The sequence below is a fragment of the Oryctolagus cuniculus genome, chromosome 7 (genome assembly GCF_964237555.1).
Source record: "Oryctolagus cuniculus chromosome 7, mOryCun1.1, whole genome shotgun sequence".
Lineage (NCBI taxonomy): Eukaryota > Metazoa > Chordata > Mammalia > Lagomorpha > Leporidae > Oryctolagus > Oryctolagus cuniculus.
The window spans coordinates 58,709,843-58,729,385 of NC_091438.1; the positions used below are offsets into that span (position 1 = coordinate 58,709,843).

The 19,543-nt window shown below is 42.4% G+C and overlaps 1 protein-coding gene across 4 annotated transcripts in view; it reads right to left on the reverse strand.

Annotated features, from left to right (window-relative positions):
- Nucleotides 1-19,543, reverse strand: part of RAP1A (RAP1A, member of RAS oncogene family) — an 89,884-nt gene that overhangs the window by 47,702 nt on the left and 22,639 nt on the right. Inside the window, exon 1 of one of the 4 annotated variants that reach the window (XM_070077877.1) lies at nt 1,931-5,610. The exons of the other annotated variants lie outside the window; for them this stretch is intronic. The gene's annotated coding sequence lies outside the window, so the exon portion shown is untranslated. Of the gene's footprint in view, nt 1-1,930; nt 5,611-19,543 lie in introns of those variants that run through there. 4 annotated transcript variants of the gene reach the window in all.

Genomic DNA, 19,543 nt, shown 5'->3' on the forward strand with positions numbered 1-19,543 from the left:
ACAATAACAACAGAGAGAAGAGGGGATAATTAGTAGGAGATAAGAAAGAAGTGAAACAGAGCTAAATGCCAGCTTGCAGGACATGCGAGGTCAAGGGCAGAGAAGAAAGATCAAATTGAAGGCAACTGCAAGCAACTTGCAAGACAGGAGCATGTATTAAAAAAAAAAAAAAAAACAAACAAAAAAAACAAAAAAACCCCAAACCACAGATCCAGGAGGTTCAGTGAACAATACCAAGCAGAATAAATACCAAAACATTTAATCCTTAGCATATTTTCAAACTGCAGAAAACCAAAAACAAAGAGAAAACACTGAAAGAAAAGAAAGAGAAACTTATCATGGAGGAGCAAGAGTAAGAATTAACATTTGACTTCTCGTCAGAAATAAGGCAAGCAAGAAGACAATGAAGTGAAATATTTAGTGTTTAAAAAACCTGTGTCCAGTAAAATTGTCCTTCAAAAAGAAGAAGAGGAAGGAGACTTTCTTGAACAAAAATTGAGGGAATGTGTCATAAGTAGACATGCTTTACAGGAAATGTGAAAAGTTCTTTAGAAAGAAGGGAAATGAGTTAGATCAGAAATGTCTATTTTTCTTACCCTTAACAGTTTGATGACCCTTTGTATGTTTCAAATTCCTTTAAATTTATTGAGATTTTATATCTAGAATATGGTCCATCTTAGTTAATGTTCCATGTGCACTTGAATTTATACAGTAGGGTGCTAACTTAAACATAGGGCAAGAGCTAGCTGACACCGAATTAAGCAATATTTTTTTTTTGGTATGGCACTAAGAAAACACAAGCAACAAAATAAACTGGACTACATCAAAATGTAAAACCATTTTTATATCAAAGGACACATCAACAGAGTAAAGAAGCAACCCAGAGAACATGAGAAAGTATTTGCAATTCATATATCTGTTAAGAATCAACATCCAGAATATATAGTGGACTCCTATAACTCAACAAAAAAGAGAGAATCCGATTTTTAAAAAGGCAAAGGACTAGAATAGACGTTTCCCCAGAGACTGCCAATAAATACCACTTTCTATTATGAAAATGTAGATCAAAACCACAATGAGATACTACTTCACAGCCATTAGGATGACTTTTTATTTAAAAAAAAAAAAAACGGAAAACAGTGTCAGTGAAATTATGGAGATTTTTTAAAAAGATTTATTTATTTGACAGGTAGAGTCACAGTTAGTGAGAGAGAGAGAGAGAAAGGTCTTCCTTCCATTGGTTCACTCCCCAGATGGCCACCACGGCTGGCGCTGTGCCGATTGGAAGCCAGGAGCCAGGCGCCTTCTCCTGGTCTCCCAAGCGGGTGCAGGCGCCCAAGCACCTGGGCCATCTTCCACTGCCTTCCCGGGCCACAGCAGAGAGCTGGACTGGAAGAGGAGCAACCGGGACTAGAACCAGCGCCCATATGGGATGCCGGCACCGCAGGCAGAGGATTAACTAAGTGAGCCATGGCGCCGGCCCCAAATTATGGAGATTTTGAAACCATGGTACACTGCTGGCAGGAATGGGAAATGGAATCTTGGTTATACTGCTGGGTACGTGAAAAGGTGCTGCTGCTATGGAAAACAACACAGTGGTTCCTCAAATAATTGCGAACAGAATTACTATATGATCCATCAATTCTACTTCTGGGTAGAAAAGCATCAAAGAATTCAAAAGAATTGAAAGCAGGTACTCAAATGAATATCTGCACACCGATGTTCATAGCAACTTTATTCACAATGAACCAAAGGTGGAAGGAGCCCAAGTGTCATCGACACATGAATGGATAACCAAAATATGGTGTCTGAATATATAACATATACAGATGTTTCTAGACTTATGATAGGGCTACAACATGATAAATCCATTGCAAGTTGAAGATATCCTAAGTCAAAAATACACTTAATATGCCTACATCCAACCTACCAAATATCACAGCTTAGCAACACAGTACCAATAAAGTATCAGCTGTTTGCCTTCAGGTGGCAGGGCTGGTGGAAGCTGCAGCTCCTGCTGTGACCCAGCATCATGGGAAGAGTACTCTACTACAGCTGTAGCCTGGGAAAAGATCAAAATTCAAAGTATGGTTTCTACAGAATGTGTATTGTTTGTGCACCCCTATAAAGTAAAAAATCATTAAGCTGAACCATTGTTAAATTAGAAGATTATTCAATCTTTAAAAAGAAGCAAATTATGACATATATTATATACTATGGATGAACCTTGAGGACATCCTGTGTGAAACAAGCCAGTCACAAAAGACAAATAATTCATGACTCCACTCATATGAGATACAGAGAGTAGTCAAATCCATACAAACAAAAGCAGAAAGGTGGTTTGCCAAGGGGCTGGGAGAGAGGAGAATGGGTTACTGCGCAATGGGTACAGGGTCTCAGGGAGGCAAAATAAAAAGTTCTCTGAAGATGGACAGTGGTCAGAGCTGGCGCTGTAGCACAAGGGTTTAAAGCCCCAGCCTGCAGCTCCAGTATCCCACATGGGTGCCAGTTCGAGTCCCAGCTGCTCCTCTTCCGATTCGGCTCACTTCTATGGCTTGGGAAAGCAGTACAAGATGGTTCAAACCCTTTGGGCCCCTGCACCTGCATCAGAGACCAGGAAGAAGCTCCTGGCTCCTGGTTCCTGGCTTTGGATCAGCTCAGTTCTGGCTGTTGCCATCATTTGGGAAGTGAAACAGTGGAATGGAAGACCTCACTCTCTCTTTGGCTCTCTCTGTAACTTTGGCTCTCTCTGTAACACCTCTCTCTGTAACTCTTTCAAATAAAAATAAAATAATTCTTTAAAAAAAAAACACAGAGTGATGATATTTTTACAATAATGTGAATGAATTTAATATTACTGTCACACATTTAAAACGATTATAATGGGGAAACTCCAAGTTGTATGCATTTTATTGCAATAATTTAAAAAATACAATGCAGTTCACCATATTAAATAAAACAACTAAATATCATAGGTAAAGGAACAATCAAAGGAGGGTAAGAAGGAGAACCAATGAGGTAGGAGGGAAACCATATCGTGTTTTCTTGGAATACAGAGAAGAAAATAGTTCAAAGAATAGGAAGTGATTAACTGTCAAATGCTATTGACAAGCCAGAGGAGAACTGTGTAGCTTCACCCCTGGAGATCACTAGAGACTTGATAAACTAATTTCAGCTGAATAACTCAGAGACCAAAGCCTGATTAGGTTCAGAAAAGACTGGGAAGCAAGAAATTGGAGCATTACAGGCAATTTTTTGGAGGAGTATGCTAAAAGAAGAAACAGAAATGGGGTGGTCACTACTACAAAGGAAAGGGGAATTAGAGGTTCAAAGGGGGTCTTGATTATTTTTATAGTAGGTAGACAGTATATCAAATATTAAAGAGCTACTGAGGAAACATTTGTCCAGAATGGACTATTCTTGGGTAGGTTTACTGTTTGACATATGCAAAATAGGCCTTGCTTCTGTCAGGTGATCTCTCCCATTTCACCATTTGCCTTGTGTTCCCTACCAATGTGCACTTTGTAGAAAGCAAGGTAAGGACTATTTTGTATTCTCTGAGATTTGCATGGAGCCACTGACACAACAGCAGATTCTAAAAATACTTAGGATGAATTTATTTTAACTTTTTATTTGAAAGGAAGGAGGGAAATGAAGGGGAGGGAGGGGGAGAGAAAAGAGGCAGGTAGAAGAAACAGAAACAGAGGTCTTCCTTAGACTGGTTCACTCCCCTAATGCCTGCCAACAGCTGGGGCTAGACCAGGATGAAGCCAGGGGCCTGGGACTCTATCCAGGTCACCCACCTGGGTAGCATGGATCTGGTACTTGGGCAATCATTTACTGTCCAAGGGTACATATTAGCAGGAACCTAGATTAGAAGCAGAGGGGGGACTTGATACCAAGGCACTCTGATATGGGATATCAGTGTCCCAAGTGGTAGTTTAACTTGCAGCATCACAACCATCACCCTAAACTGAATTCTTGCAAAGTATGTCCTCAATGTAAAAAAAAAAAAAAAAAGAAGTGTACCTCCCCACTAGCATTACACAATGCATACTAGTGTTGTAAACGATTACAAAAAGTACAAAGTCATTTTTCTATTTGAAATTGGGCAGTCCAAGAATATAGTTAAGAGGGGCCAGCGCTATGGCACAGCAGGTAAAGCTGCCACCTGCAGTGCCTGCATCCCATTTGGATGCAGGTTGGAGTCCCAGCTGCTGCACTTCTGATCCAGCTCTCTGCTACGGCCTGGAAAAGCAGTAGAAGATGGCCCAAGTCCTTGGGCCCCTGCACCCTACATGGGAGACCCAGAAGAAGCACCTGGCTCCTAGCTTTGGATTGGCACAGCTACAACTGTTGCGGCCATCTGGGGAGTGAACCAGTGGATGGAATACCTCTCTCTCTGCCTCTGCCTCTCTATAACTCGGCCTTTTGAATAAATAAATCAATATTTTAAAAAAGAGGAAAAAAAAGAATATAGTAAGAACCAGAGAAGCAATCTTTCACAATGCTCTCTGAATCAAAATTATATTTAGAATCAATTAACTGAGAAAAGTAACTTTCTAGCATCAGATGTATTTTGAGCACATATTCCTGAATCAAATATTTCTAAATCCCAACGCTACAAGTAAGATTAAAATTACAGGAGCCGGTATTAGGCAAAGCAGTTCAGAGGCTGCCTGGGATGCCTGCATCCCATATCAGAGTGTCTGGGTAAGTCCCAGCTCTGCTCCCCATTCCAGCTTCCCTAATGCATATTCTGGGAGGCAACAGGTAGATGGCTCAAGCAATTGCATGCCTGGCACCCACATGGGAGCCTTGAATTAAGTTCTTAGATCCTGGTTTCAGCTTGGTCCAACACCAGCTCTTTCAAGTACTTGGGAATTGAACCAGCAGACGGGAGTCAGTCTCTCTGCCTTCAAAATAAGTTTAAAAAATTTGGAAAAGATTAAAATTATACTAATACAATGGGGCAAACCTGTTAGTCTATTCTTTCTTGATATACAGCCAAAACAAAGGAAAAGCAGAGGATTTTTCTGGCAGCAAAACTACTCTGGGGAATGGGCATATGGCACAGTGGTTAAGTTGCCACCTGGGATCTTCACATCACACATTGGAGTGCCTGGGCTGGAATACTGTATTCGTTTGTGATTCCAGGAGCCAGATTAGTGGTGTAGAAGGTAAGGCTGCTACCTACAACGCTAGCATCCCATATGGGCACCAGTTCATGCCCTGTCTGCTCCACTTCCAATCCAGATCCCTGTTAATGGCCAGGGAAAAGCAGTGGAAAATGGCCCAAGTGTTTGGGCCACTGCCATCCATGTGGGAGACTGGAATGGCGTTCCAAGCTCCTGGCTTTGGCCTGGCACAGTGCTGGGGGCTGCAGCCATCTGGGGAGTGAATCAGCAGACGGGAGACCTTTGTCTCTCTTTCTTTAACTCTGACTTTCAAATAAATAAATACTTATTTATTTTAAGAAGTCATTTATAACTCCAGCTTCTTGCTAAGGTGCTCCCTGGGAAGTAGCAGGTGATGGTTCAAGTGATTGGGTCCACCTGAGCCACACAGGAAACTCATACTGAGTTCCAGGGTCCTGGCTTCAGCCTAGTCCAGCACTGGCTGCTACAGGAATTTGGATAAGATTGAACCAGTAGACGGAAGATCTCTGTCTTTGCCTTTCAAATAAAATGAAAATAAATTTTTAAACCAAAAACACTACTATGTATAATATACTTTAATGTGGATATATACATTTGTCCAAACCCACAGATTGTAGAACACCAAGAGTAAACCCTAATGTAAACTGTAGACTCTGAGTGATAATTACATGCGAGCTCATCAGTTGTTACAAAGTTACCACTCTGGCAACTGTTGATAGGGAGGTTATGAATTGTGGTGGTAACAGGTATGGGGGAAATCTCCATCCCTTCTGCTCAATTTTGCTTTCAAACTAAAACAGCACTAAAAAATTATTTTCTTAAATGGCACATACTTGCGGCAAATGTGAAAAAGCCAGCAATTTCAACAATCTGTTTTCATTTTGGAAGGTACATGGCTACTTCAAAATGTAGAAATTAAAAGCTGTGGATGGGCCAGAGCTGTTTTGCAGTGGGTTAACAACCTGGCCTGAAGCACCGGCATCCCATATGGGTGCCAGTTCAAGACCTGGCTGCTCCACTTCCGATCCAGCTCTCTGCTTTGGCCTGGGAAAGCAGTAGAAGATGCCCAAGTCCTTGGGCCCCTGAACCTTCGTGGGAGACCTGGAAGAAGCTCCAGGCTTCAGATCGGCACAGTTCCAGCGGTTGCGGCCATCCTGGGGGAGAACCAGCTGATGGAAGACTCTCTCTCTGTCTGCCTCTCCTTCTCTCTCTGTGTAACTCTGACATTCAAATAAATAATCTTTTTTTTTAAAGAATGTATTGTCTTTAAAAAAATCTGTGGAATTAAAAATTTATTTTGATGTAAAAATTTTTTGAAACCCATTCACATCACATTCACACAAGGATCTTCAAAAAGTTAACAAAAAGTGTTGATTATGAAAAAACTATGCACAGATTTAAAAAACAATTTACACCAAAATAAATTCATTTTAATTTTATGTTTCCATGAATTTTTGGAAGTATCCTTTTACAAGTGGATCATGTAAAAAGGATATGACTGGGGCTGGCGCTGTGGCTTAACGGGTAAAGCCACCACCTACAGTGCCGGTATCCCATATGGGTGCTGGTTCGAGTTCCAGCTGCTCCACTTCTGATCCAGCTCTCTGCTGTGGTCTGGGAAAGCAGTAGAATATGGCCCAGGCCCTTGGGCCCCTGCATCCACGTGGGAATCCCAAAGGAAGCTCCTGGCTCCTGACTTTGGATAGATGCAGCTGTAGCCGTTGCGGCCAATGGAGGCGTGAACCATCGGATGGAAGTTCTCTCTCTCTTTCTCTCTCTGCCTCTCTTCCTCTCTCTGTGTAATTCTGATTTTCAAATAAATAAATAAAAATCTTAAAAAAATAAAAAAGGGGAAATTACTCCAAATGGAAGCTGTTTGATATAGAATGAAAAGTAATCTAAGAGACATTATACAAAACTAGGTTTTAAATCACTGGGTAAGTCACTGAACTTTGAAGCCAGATTTTTCATCTTTAAAAGTAAAAGTTTTACCATCTGTCCTACCTTTTTCACAAAGCTGTAAAAATCAAATGAGACAAAGTTTGTTAAAAGCACTCTGCAAATAATATTACTCATAATATCAACTCATATTTGCTGTTAAGAGAATTATAAATCAAAGTTTTTATTACAAACATATTAGGGCAGGCAGTTTGGTCTAGCATTTAAGATGCCAGTTAGGATGCCCATGTCTCCTATCCAGTGTCTGGCTTCAATTTCACAGCTACAGCTCCTGAGTCTGTCTAGGTTCCTGCTAATGAGGATTCTGGGAGACAGCGGTGATGGCTCAAGAAGTTGGGTTCTGCCACCCGTGTAAAGACCTGGATTTAGTTCCCAGCTCCTGGCTTTAGCTGTGTCTTTGTAGGCATTTGAGAAATAAACCAGCTGATGGGCTCTCTGTCTTTAATGAAAACATTTAAGAAAAAATGTTAATAAGAGAGCCAGCGCTGTGGCACAGCAGATTAAAGCCCTGGCCTGAAGCTCTGGCATCCCATATGGGTGCCAGTTCTAGTCCCAGCTGCTCCTCTTTTGATTCAGCTCTCAGCTATGGCCTGGGGAAGCAGTAGAAGATGGTCCAAGCCCTTGGTCCCCTGCACCCAAGTGGGAGACCTGGAAGAAGCTCCTGGCTCCTGGCTTCGGACTGGCACAGCTCTGGCCATTGCGGCCATCTGGGGAGTGAACCAGCAGATGGACGACCTCTCTCTCTGTCTCTACCTCTCTCTGTAACTCTGTATTTCAAATAAATAAAATAAATCTTAAAAAAAAAAGTTAATAAGGGTTCTCTTGGTGTCCACACTGAAAGCAAGTACTTTTCCTGATAGTTCTAATGGTATCAATAAACAATATGGTGATTTCTTTTTGTCTAACAGGTATGGAAACAGCACAAATCGATCTCACATTCTAAATGACATAAAGGTTAAAGAAGTGCATAAAAGCATTCAGACCGGTTCTCCAGGTCTTAACAATCTAAGACAACATTTAGTCTATTGCACTTTCAGCTTATTCCAGCTGAAAGAAATAATGTATTAAATAATCCTTTAAATTCCAAACTGCATACAAAAAATTCTATGGAACTCAAGCAGTAACTTCAAAAATCAAGGCAGACCCAGTAATAAAGTTCTGACCATCAATCACAACAAATGAAGACAGGCATGATAAAGCAATGACATAATTTGGTATTCTGTGTAAGTACTTCATGTGGACCAAAATATCTGATTTTCACATCTATAAGCTAGGGGTACTATTAATTCATTCATATTTTATAGCCAAAGAAAGTGAGACTAGGAAAAGTTACCTTTGGGCCGGCATTGTGGCATAGTGGGTATACCTATTGCTGAGAGGCTGGTAAGCCATATGGGTGCTGGTATGTGTCCTACCTGCTCTACTTCCCTGCTAATGCCCTAAGAAAAGCAGCAGAAGATGGCCCAAGTGTTTGGGCCCCTGCTACCCATGTGGGAGACCTAGAAGAAGCTTGTGGCTCCTGGCTTTGGACTGGTTCAGCCCTGGCCATGGGGGACATTGCGGAGTAAACCAGTGGATGGAAGATCTCTCTCTCTCTAGTAAGTAAGTAAGTAAGTAAGTAAATATTTTTAAAAAAGAAAAGGATCTTACCCAAGGTCATGGATTGTAATTTGTAGGGCCAGATTCTGAATCAGGCAACAAAACCTCATTGCTCACACTTTTTTATAAATAAAATTTTATTTACTTGAAAGGCTAAAAACAGAGATAGCAATCTTAACAGACCAAGCCAGGCTGAAACCAGACACCTGGAACTCAAGTTGGGTCTTTCACATTGGTTAGCAGAGACCTAAATATCTGAACCATCACCTACTGCCTCTTAGGATGCACATTAGGAGGAAAGTGGAGTTGGGACTTGAACCCAGGCATTCTCATATCAGATGCAAGTGGCATCTTAACCAGTACGCCAAACACTTGCCCCTCCGGGCTCATAAACTCTATGCAGTTTTCTCTATATACTGGCTAAGTTGTATGTTTATTAGATTTCATTTTCTGCACTAAAAATAAAACAAAAACAAAACCTCCTCAAAGGGCAAAATAGTCACCAGATGTGTGCTTTCATCTATTTTCTTTTTTTTTTCATATCCAATCCTGGAGAAATGACAAGCAGTGATGACCACATTACACGGCAGAACAGGGTGATGAACGAAGGGCTAAGGCAATACTTCCCACATGTACACACTGGAATAGCCAGTTGTATTAAATTTTTAAGTTCAAAATTAAGCTTTGTTTTAGTAGATTTCTTTATTCACAGTGGCTGACTTTTTTTTTTTTTTTCAGGCAGAGTGGACAGTGAGAGAGAGAGAGAGAGAAAGGTCTTCCTTTTTCCGTTGGTTCACCCCCTCAATGGCTGCTGCGGCCGGCGCACTGCAGCCAGCGCACTGTACTGATCTGAAGCCAGGCGCCAGTAAGTGCTTCTCCTGGTCTCCCATGCGGGTGCAGGGTGCTTGGGCCATCTTCCACTGCACTCCCGGGCCACAGCAGAGAGCTGGACAGGAAGAGGAGCGACCGGGACAGAATCCAGCGCCCCGACCAGGACTAGAACCTGGGGTGCCGGCACCACAGGTGGAGGATAGGCTAGCCTATTGAACTGCGGCACCGGCCAACAGTGGCTGACTTTTAAAAAAGCCCAATCCGGCTGGCGCTGCGGCTCACTAGGCTAATCCTCCGCCTTGCGGCGCCAGCACACCGGGTTCTAGTCCTTGGGCCCTGCACCCCATGGGAGACCAGGAGAAGTACCTGGCTCCTGCCTTCGGATCAGCGCAGTGCGCCGGCTGCAGCGCTGGCCGCGGCGGCCATTGGAGGGTGAACCAACGGCAAAAGGAAGACCTTTCTCTCTGTCTCTCTCTCTCTCTCACTGTCCACTCTGCCTGTCAAAACAAACAAACAAACAAAACAAAACAAAAATAAAAAAGCCCAATCCAATGACTTTAAGTCTGCAGTCACTGTGGCTGACAATGTACTACATTACTTGCAACATAGTGCAGTAATACTTGAAACAGTGTTTGTTGGTAGAAATAGTACCAGAAAATATTTGTAATCATGCAGTTCCACCTACTTTGCATCAACATAACCAACTACCCCCACCTCTACTTTCCCTCTTCCCATGATTATTTATGTATACCTCAATACAAAGTCTAGTATATAAGCAAAGAAATACAAGTCTGCAAAAATGCAATTCTGATCAAAGCTTTAAGATAATCTTTAAAAAGATTTATTTATTTATTTGAAAGGCAGAGTTGCAGAGTGAAAGAAAGGAAGCAAGGATAGGAGGGAGGAAGAGGGAAGGGAAAGAGGGAGAGACAGAGAGACAGAGATATCTTCAATAGGCTGGTTCATTCCCCAAATGGCAGCAATGGCTGGGTCTGCAGCTGGGCTGGGCCAGGCCAAAACCAGGGCTAGGAGCTTTATCCCAGTCTCCTGATAAAGGTACAGGAGTCCAAGTACTTGGGCCATCTTTCTCTGCTTCCCCAGATGCCTCAACAGGGAGCTAGATTGGAAGTGGAGCAGCTGGGTCTCAAACTGGCACTCAGAGGCTGGTTCTGTGGTGCAGTGGGTTAAGCTCTGGCATGCAGTACCAGCATCCCATGTGGACACTGGTTCAAGTCCTGGCTGCTCTACTGATCCAGCTCCCTGCTAATGTGCCTGGAAAAGCAGCAGTAGACGGCCCAAGTCCCTGCCCCCGCATCCATGTGGGAGACCTGGAAGAAGCTCCTGGCTTCGACCTAGTCTGCTTCGGCTTGGTCTAGCCCAGCCTCAGGTGTTATGGCCATTTGGGGAGTAAACCACCAGATGGAAGATCTCTTGGTCTCCCCTCGCTCTGTAACACTTTCAAATAAAGAAATAAATCATTTTTTTTAAAGATTTATTTTTTATTTGAGAGTCAGAGTTACAAGTTACAAAAAGAGAGAGCGAGAGTGAGAGAGAGAGAGAGAGAGGTCTTCCATCCGATGGTTCACTCCCCAATTGGCTGCGACAGCTGGAACTGTGCCGATCCGAAGCCAGGAGCCAGGAGCTTCTTCCTGATCTCCCACACAGGTGCAGGGGCCCAAGGACCTGGACCATCTTCTACTGCTTTCCCAGGCCACAGCAGAGAGCTGGATCGGAAGTGGAGCAGCCAGGACTAGAACAAGCACCCATTTGGGATGCCGGCGCTTCAGGTCAGGGCATTAACCCACTGTGCCACAGCGCTGGCCGCAGAAATAAATCTTTTAAAACAACCCCCCGCACCCCCCCCAAAAAAAACACCTAGTGCCCACATGAGATGTCAGTGTCGCAAGTGGCAACTTATACCACCACAATGCCAGCCCCTAAAATACTTTTAACCAAGAAAACTACTTTGAGTACAACATCTCTGCTGGGGAAATTTCTAACTAGAAAGAACATTAATCTTGGAAAATATCGGCTTACTTGTGTCTAATTCTGTTTTTTTCAAGTTATGGCTGAATGAACTGTGTATTTTTTTTTACCTAAAGAATACTGTATAGGCAAACAGAAAATAAAACTTTGCAGCCAATGTCAATATGTTGAGGGCAGTGATCAAGGATCACAAACATGCAAATACTTATGGATTTTAGAAGAGCTGAAAAAGAGTTAACATTTAATGAAATAATTAATTAAAATTACAAATATATGTGGAGATAGGAGAATGCTTAAATTCAAAAAAGAAATATTCCTATAATGATAAAACTTCCAAGTAACCACATAGGCCAAAAAGAGCCCTCAACTAAACAGAAACTGTATCACAGTTAAGCAGTGACCATATACAAGTGAAAATATAATGATTACAGAGGAATTTCTGTGTAGAATTATTTCTGAATACCAACTGCACTAGCTATCTTCACTCAAGAGTTGAATTCTCGGGGCCAGCACTGTGGTGTAGCAGGTAAAGCCCGGCTGCTCCACTTCTGACCCAGCTCTCTGCTATGGCCTGGGAAAGCAGAAGATGGCCCAAGTCCTTGGGCCCCTGCAACCGTTTGAGAGACCCAGAAGAAGCTTCTGGCTCCTGGCTTCGGAGTGGCTAACTCCAACCGTTGTGGCCATTTGGGAGTGAACCAGTAAAAAATAAATAAATCTTAAAAAAAAAAAAAAAAAAAAAAGGAGTAGAATTCTCAGAACAGCATAGACTGGAAAGGACTGAAAATATTATCTACATTTACACACACACATTGATAAGGAGAAATTTCTCAGTAGCTAGATCTATTAGACCTTTGACATTTAAACAAACAAATGATGAAATGATCAGCTCATAATGCTCTGTTGGAGTCTAATTCTTTGGGTCTCACATAATTCTCAAGATTCCTCAAAAATGAGTTACAGGGGCTGGCACTGTGGTGTAGTAGATACAGCTGCCACCTGCGACACCAGCATCCCACACACCATACACACCAGTTCAAGTCCTGGCTGTTCCAATTCTGATCCAGCTCCCTGCTAACGTACCTGGGAAAACAGAAGAGAATGGCCCATGTGCTTGGGCCCCTACACCCACCCAGGAGACCTGGAAGAAGTTCCTGGCTTTGTTATGGCCCCAGCCTAGAATCTGTGGCCATTTAGTGAATGACTAATGGATGGAAGATCTGTCTCTCCCTCTCTCTCTTTGTAACTCTTCCTTTCAAATAAATAAATAGAAGTCTTTCTATAATTATTTACCAATATAAATAAATTCACATTAGTTAAGAAGTATCAATTAGAAATAAGAACTGAAATTCTCTAAGAGTACAAGTAGCATGCTTTGTTTGAGATACAGTTTTGGACTAAGAATGTTAACTAGAAAATATTTATAGCCAAATCAGAAACTTCTCAAACACAGGAAACACCTTTATTACTAAGAACATTCGAATCCAGGGATCAAAAGAAGAAGCTACAACTAAGCACATATGATTTAATTTTCTAGAAGGTAAAAATCTTAATATTTATTACATCTAGAGCTCTGATTCTAATATTGCCTTATACTGGAAAGAAGTAAATAATTGAAATATAGGCCTATAATCTGTAAAACATATACCAAGCACAGCAAACATCTCAAGACTTACCTCAATATTAGATTAATTCAGAAAAAAATAGTACTATAATGGTCCCCCAAATCTCCCAGGGTTATTTTGAGTAAATGGATTAATATTTACAAAGTACACTTATCCATATGCTCAGCACAGAGTAGAGGTTCTGTGTTAGTTACCACATCACCATTTTGGTCTTTGTTCAGACTCTTCTACTCAACGTGTTCCTATGTTTCACCTTCAAATCAGCTAGTACATCAACTCTAAACAAACCTTAAAAATGTCTCTTCATTGCTAGGGAAAATGTCATTGTGTAACCGATGTCACTACTACAGATCCTGTTGTGAAATCTCACCAGGGCCTTCAGGACTGGGTGTCAATCTTTTTATCAATGTTTGCTCCACTTTGTAGCTCATTCTCTCCCCTTCTTGATAAATGTACCAAGTCCAGTCATTATATTTTTTTCCTCAAGTCCCACTCAAAGGTTGAGTTTGTCCCTCATATTTAAGAACAGCCTTTCTATCTGCCCTCTACTATTACCCCTGCAATTCCACAAGCCAGAAACCTACAAGCCATATATCTGCTGCCTGTATACAACTGACAACCAAGCTAGTTCTCTGGATTTCATCTCCTAAATATTTCTTTAAATTCTGTATGTTTTAACATTCCTATTTCCACTGTTGATTCCTCCAAGAGAAATACAGCAATTAAGGAGAATCATGAGAGGGTAAATTATCAGAAGCGAGTGAGATCTGATATTGTATTTAAAGAGAGAAAAGGAGACAGACAGGTCTTCCATCTGCGAGTCACTCCCCAGATACCTACAACAGCTGGGGATGGGCCAGGGCAAAGTCAGGAATGAGGAAGTACTTGAGCCATCATCTGCTACCTCCAAGGGTGCACTTTAAGGAAGCTGGAATCAGAAGTACAGCCATCCAACTGAGACACTCCAATATAGGATGTGGATGTTAACAATTTTGCCAAATGTCTGCTTCTGATATATATTTTTTAAGTTTCATTTTTATTTATTTATTTGGAAGGCAGAGCTATAGGAAGGAAGAAGTAGGAGAAGAGGAGAGGAAGACAGCAGGAAGGAGAGGGAGAGAAAGCTCTTTTGCCCACTGGTTCACTTCCCAAATGCCCATAATAGCTGCGGCTGGGCCAGGCCAAAGAGAGGAACCAGGAACACCATCCTGATCTCCCACATGGGTGTCAGGAACCCAAGTGCTTGGCCCATCATCTGCTGTCTCCCAGGCACATGGGCAGGAAGCTGGATCAGAAGCAGAAGTAGGACTCAATCCTAGGCGCTCAAACATGGGATGCAGGCATCCCAGAGGGTGGCTGAACCTACTATGCCACAACGCTGACCTCTAGCCCTTGATACTTTATTCTTCAGAGTTCAGTCTTACATCCTTCAAATCTATCATTCAACATGAGTCAAACAATTTACTGAAATTCAGTAACCCTGGCTACTGCACTTCACCTGTCTAAAAATATTCCACCTTCTTCCTGTGAGTTGGTAACCTTTCAGGGTAAGAGACTAGATTCTTTTCCACCAAACATGGATGTACTTTAGGAAGCACAAGAACCTTTTCAAACACTATGCAAAACAAAACAAAAACAAACCTTTTCCAAAAACACAGGTATGATTTTCTGTAGAGAGAAAATGGCCCCAAATTTGGTACCCAAATTTAAATTATCAAGGGTCTATTTCAATTATCAAGGGTCTATGACCCCTAGATAAGGCATGAGCTCATTATCAGGGCTTGTAAAAGTTCTCAGCTCTGGCCTTGATCCATGTCTGTTTCACCAGCTGTCCTTCCAAGTGGGATGATGGTGTAGTAGACATCTGTTATTTTTGTATCTCTAGTATCCCTTCCTCCTTTTGGAAACAGCAGCCTAACTCTCTATTGGGAAACAACCCTCATCTCCCTGAATATTTCGATGGAAATGTTAATCAAGGTGTCCCACCTTCCACTGGGCAAGGGCTATACGTGTGACCTAAACTCAGGTTAGGCCAAACAGGCTGTTTCCCAGGAAGATGTATCTTGAGCAGAATGAAGTAAGGCTGCAAAATGGTTCGAGCCAATTCATTACTCCTATGGTGCATTAAAGCCACTGTTTCTTACCTGGAACTTGACCCCTGCAAAATGCTCTTGTTTTTCTTAGGGCTTCCCGAGAACTAGCTGCTCACTTCTTAAATTCTGTTACTCAATATCCATAAAACCAACATTTTTCTCCTTAAACCAATCATGTTAGTCATTTATTCATCCTTTTAGACACTATTTATTGAACTCTATTATGGTCAGCTCTATGTGTCAACTTGTTAAGTCTTAGTACCCAGTTATTCAGAAAACAGACATGGCTGTCGCTGTAAAATTATGTAAATGTGGCTAGCATTTATAATCAGCTGGTTTTAAGTAAAGAAGATTATCCTCAATAATGTGGGTAGGCCTCATCCAATCAGCTGAAAGGCCATAAAAAAAAAAGCTTCCTTAAAGAAGAAATTTGCTGCTGGTAAGCTCTAGATGGAAAGTGTACAGTCTCCTGGCCTCAATTTGCCAGTTCCCACATCATGCAAGCCAATTCTTTGAAACAAAATCTATTTCTATAATGCGCGCATGCCTACATGTTTGGTTCCCTAACTAGGACAAGAACCAGTGAACAAGACAACACAGTGATGTTTCTGTTGCCTACAACCAAAGAACCCTAAATATAGTTAAATTCAAGGATTCTTCAAAAAGTTCAGAGAAGCAGGTGGCCTAGTACTTAGGGTGCCTGTATCCCATATCAGAATATCTGGGTTCAATAAGTGGCTCAGCTACCGATTAGAGGCTCTTGTGAACACAGGAAGGGAGCTATAGTAATGGCTCAAGTAATTGGGCTTGTCACCATGTGGGTCATCTGGACTAGGTTCCTGGCTCCTGGTCTACCCACGGTTATTTCAGGAAGCTGGAGAGTGAACCAACAAGTGAAAATTCTCTCTCTTTGCTCTCTCATTCTGACCCTCAAATAAATAAATAAGTTCCCAGAAAACACAAATTACCTTTTAATTCCATTTTTGCATGAACTTTTTTTTTTTTTTTTTTTTTTTGACAGGCAGAGTGGTCAGTGAGAGAGAGACAGAGAGAAAGGTCTTCCTTTGCCGTTGGTTCTCCCCCTCAATGGCCACTGCAGCCGGCGCACTGCGCTGATCTGAAGCCAGGAGCCAGGTGCTTCTCCTGGTCTCCCATGCGGGTGCAGGGCCCAAGACTTGGGCCATCCTCTACTGTACTCCTGGGCCACAGCAGAGAGCTGGTCTGGAAGAGGAGCAACCGGGACAGAATCCGGTACCCCAACCGGGACTAGAACCCGGGGTGCTGGCGCCGCAGGCGGAGAATTAGCCTATTGAGCTGCGGCGCCAGCCACATGAACCTTTTAAAGCGCCCTTATATGTCACTGTTTGCAGGTTTAGAACGTTTCATTATTTATGTGTTAATAAATAGTTTAAAAGTTCAATGCTGTGAGCAGAATTTTAAAATTCTGAAGTGATACCAAAAAGTTAATTTTCTAAATTCCTTCCAAAGTACAGGGAAATTAAAGAATGAAGGCATGGCCGGCGCCGTGGCTCAATAGGCTAATTCTCCGCCTGCGGCGCCAGCACCCCGGGTTCTAGTCCCGGTCGGGGCGCCGGATTCTGTCCCGGTTGCCCCCCTTCCAGGCCAGCTCTCTGCTATGGCCCGGGAGTACAGTGGAGGATGGCCCAAGTCCTTGGGCCCTGCGCCCGCATGGGAGACCAGGAGAAGCACCTGGCTCCTGCCTTCAGATCAGCGCCGTGCGCTGGCTGCAGCGCGCCAGCCGTGGCGACCACTGGAGGGTGAACCAATGGAAAAGGAAGACCTTTCTCTCTGTCTCTCTCTCTCACTGTCCACTTTGCCTGTTTAAAAAAAAAAAAAAAAAAAAAAAAAAAAGAATGAAGGCATACTTAAGAAAGAAAAGGTTTCTAAAACAGTTTTCAGAATGCAAATTCCCTTATTCTACTTCAGGGGTCAGCAGTAAACTGACCAACAGGCCAAATCTAGATTACTACTACTTTTTTGTGTGTGGCCTGCGAGCTAAAAATGATTTTTGATTTACAAATTTTTTTTCAAAACAGTAATACTCTGACATGTGAAACTTTTGTGAAATTCAAATGTCAGTGTCCATAGACAGCCACACACATTTGTTTACATACAGTTTATGGCTGCCTGCACCCAACAGCAGCAGAGTTGAATAGTCACCCCTTGTGTTCTGTCCCTCAGTATCTAAGGGGAATTGGTTCCAGAACCCCTTCTCCAGATTCCAAAGTCATGAACACACAAGTCTCTTACATAAAATGATATAGCAATCACATCTAACCAAACCCAAACCCTCCCATACACTTTACACCATCTATAGATTACTTCTAATACATAATACAATATAAATGTCATGAAAATAGTTTTTACACTGTACTATTTAGGGAATAATCAGGAAAAAGAGCCTGTACATTTTCATTACAGATGCAACTGTTCCTAACAGTGGTTACTGAATCCACAGATGCAGAAGCCAAGGATATGGAGTGACAATTGTGTTTGCAACAGAGAATATGTGGCCTTAAAAATCTAACATTTTATCTAGCCCTATTAGAAAAATTTTGCTAAACCCTGCTCTAATTATTTAGAGGAAGTATTAACTTAATGTCAAGGGGAATGGGCAAGCAAAGGTTAAGAAATGTCTTAGAGGATACAAGAAAAGGAATCAATTAGTCTTTTTTTTTTTTTTTTTTTGACAGGCAGAGTGGATAGTGAGAGAGAGAAGCAGAGAGAAAGGTCTTCCTTTGCTGTTGGTTCACCCTCCAATGGCCGCCGCGGCCGGCGCATCGCGCTGATCCGAAGGCAGGAGCCAGGTACTTATCCTGGTCTCCCATGGGGTGCAGGGCCCAAGGACTTGGGCCATCCTCCACTGCACTCCTGGGCCACAGCAGAGAGCTGGCCTGGAAGAGGGGCAACTGGGATAGAATCCGGCGCCCCGACCGGGACTAGAACCCGGTATGCCGGCGCCGCAAGGCAGAGGATTAGCCTATTGAGCCACGGCGCCGGCCTAATTAGTCTTAACATTGTGCACTTGCAGTGTACAAAGTGATGTTTTGAACAGTTTACATATATGAAGATTTTTAATATTCACATTGCTATGAGGTGGGGACTATTATCCTCATTTTATAGCTGAGGCAGACAGGCTAAAACTAAATTGTCCAGCTCAACAGACATAAATTATAAAACCAGGATTGCAACCAAGGCAGTTCGGCTCTAGCATGTGTGTGGTTAACCGCAACACCATATTGCCTTATCAGTCATCTTTTCTACCTAATCTGCAGTGCACAAATGATGTTGCTTTCCTAAGATTAAAGTACAGTCATGCACAACTTAATAGAGATATGTTATGAGAAATGCTTTGTTAGACAATTCTGTAGAGTACAAACATCAGAGTTCACAAATCTAGATGGTATAGCCTACTACACACACACACACACACACACACACAAACACAGAGTATCCTAGTGCTCACAGGGCCATGCCCACAAAATAACAAAGAATGATGTAACCAAGAGAGTCAGTAAACACAGCATCTATGATGCTGACATCAATGAAATACATCATACCATTTTTCAGTAAAAATGTTTTATGAGTAGGAGTAGGCTCTAAAGTAATGATAAAAGTATAATAAATACATAAACTAGTAGTCATTCACTACCTTTATCAAGTATTACATAGTATATGTATAATTACATGTACTATATTTTTACACAACTGGCAACATGGTAGGTATGTTTACACCAGAATCACCAGACAAATGAGTAATGCATTAGGCTATACCATTAGGAAGGCTACAGTATCACTAGATTATAGGAATTTTTCAGCTCCATTATCATCTTATGGACCATCTCCATACGTGCAGCCTGATCAAAACTATGCAGTGGAGCCAGCATTATGGAGTAGTGGGTAAGCTGCCACCTGTGATACTGGCATTACATATGGGTGCCAATTCGAGTCCTGGTTGCTCTACTTCCAATCCAGCTCCTTGCTAATGGGCCTGGGAAAACAGTGGAAGATGGCCCGAGTGCTTCCTCGTAACTACCTTTCAAATAAATAAATCTTTTCTTAAAACAATTATTTATTTATTTGAATAGCAGAGTTACAGAAAGGGAGAGGGAGGAGGGGAGGAGCAGAGGGGGAGGGGGAGGGGGAGAGGGAGAGGTGTCTTCCACCCACTGGTTCACTCCCCAGATGGCCGCGACGGCTGGAGCTGCACCAATCTGAAGCCAGGAGCCTCCTCTGGGTCTTCTACATGGGTGCAGGGGCCCAAGGACTTGGG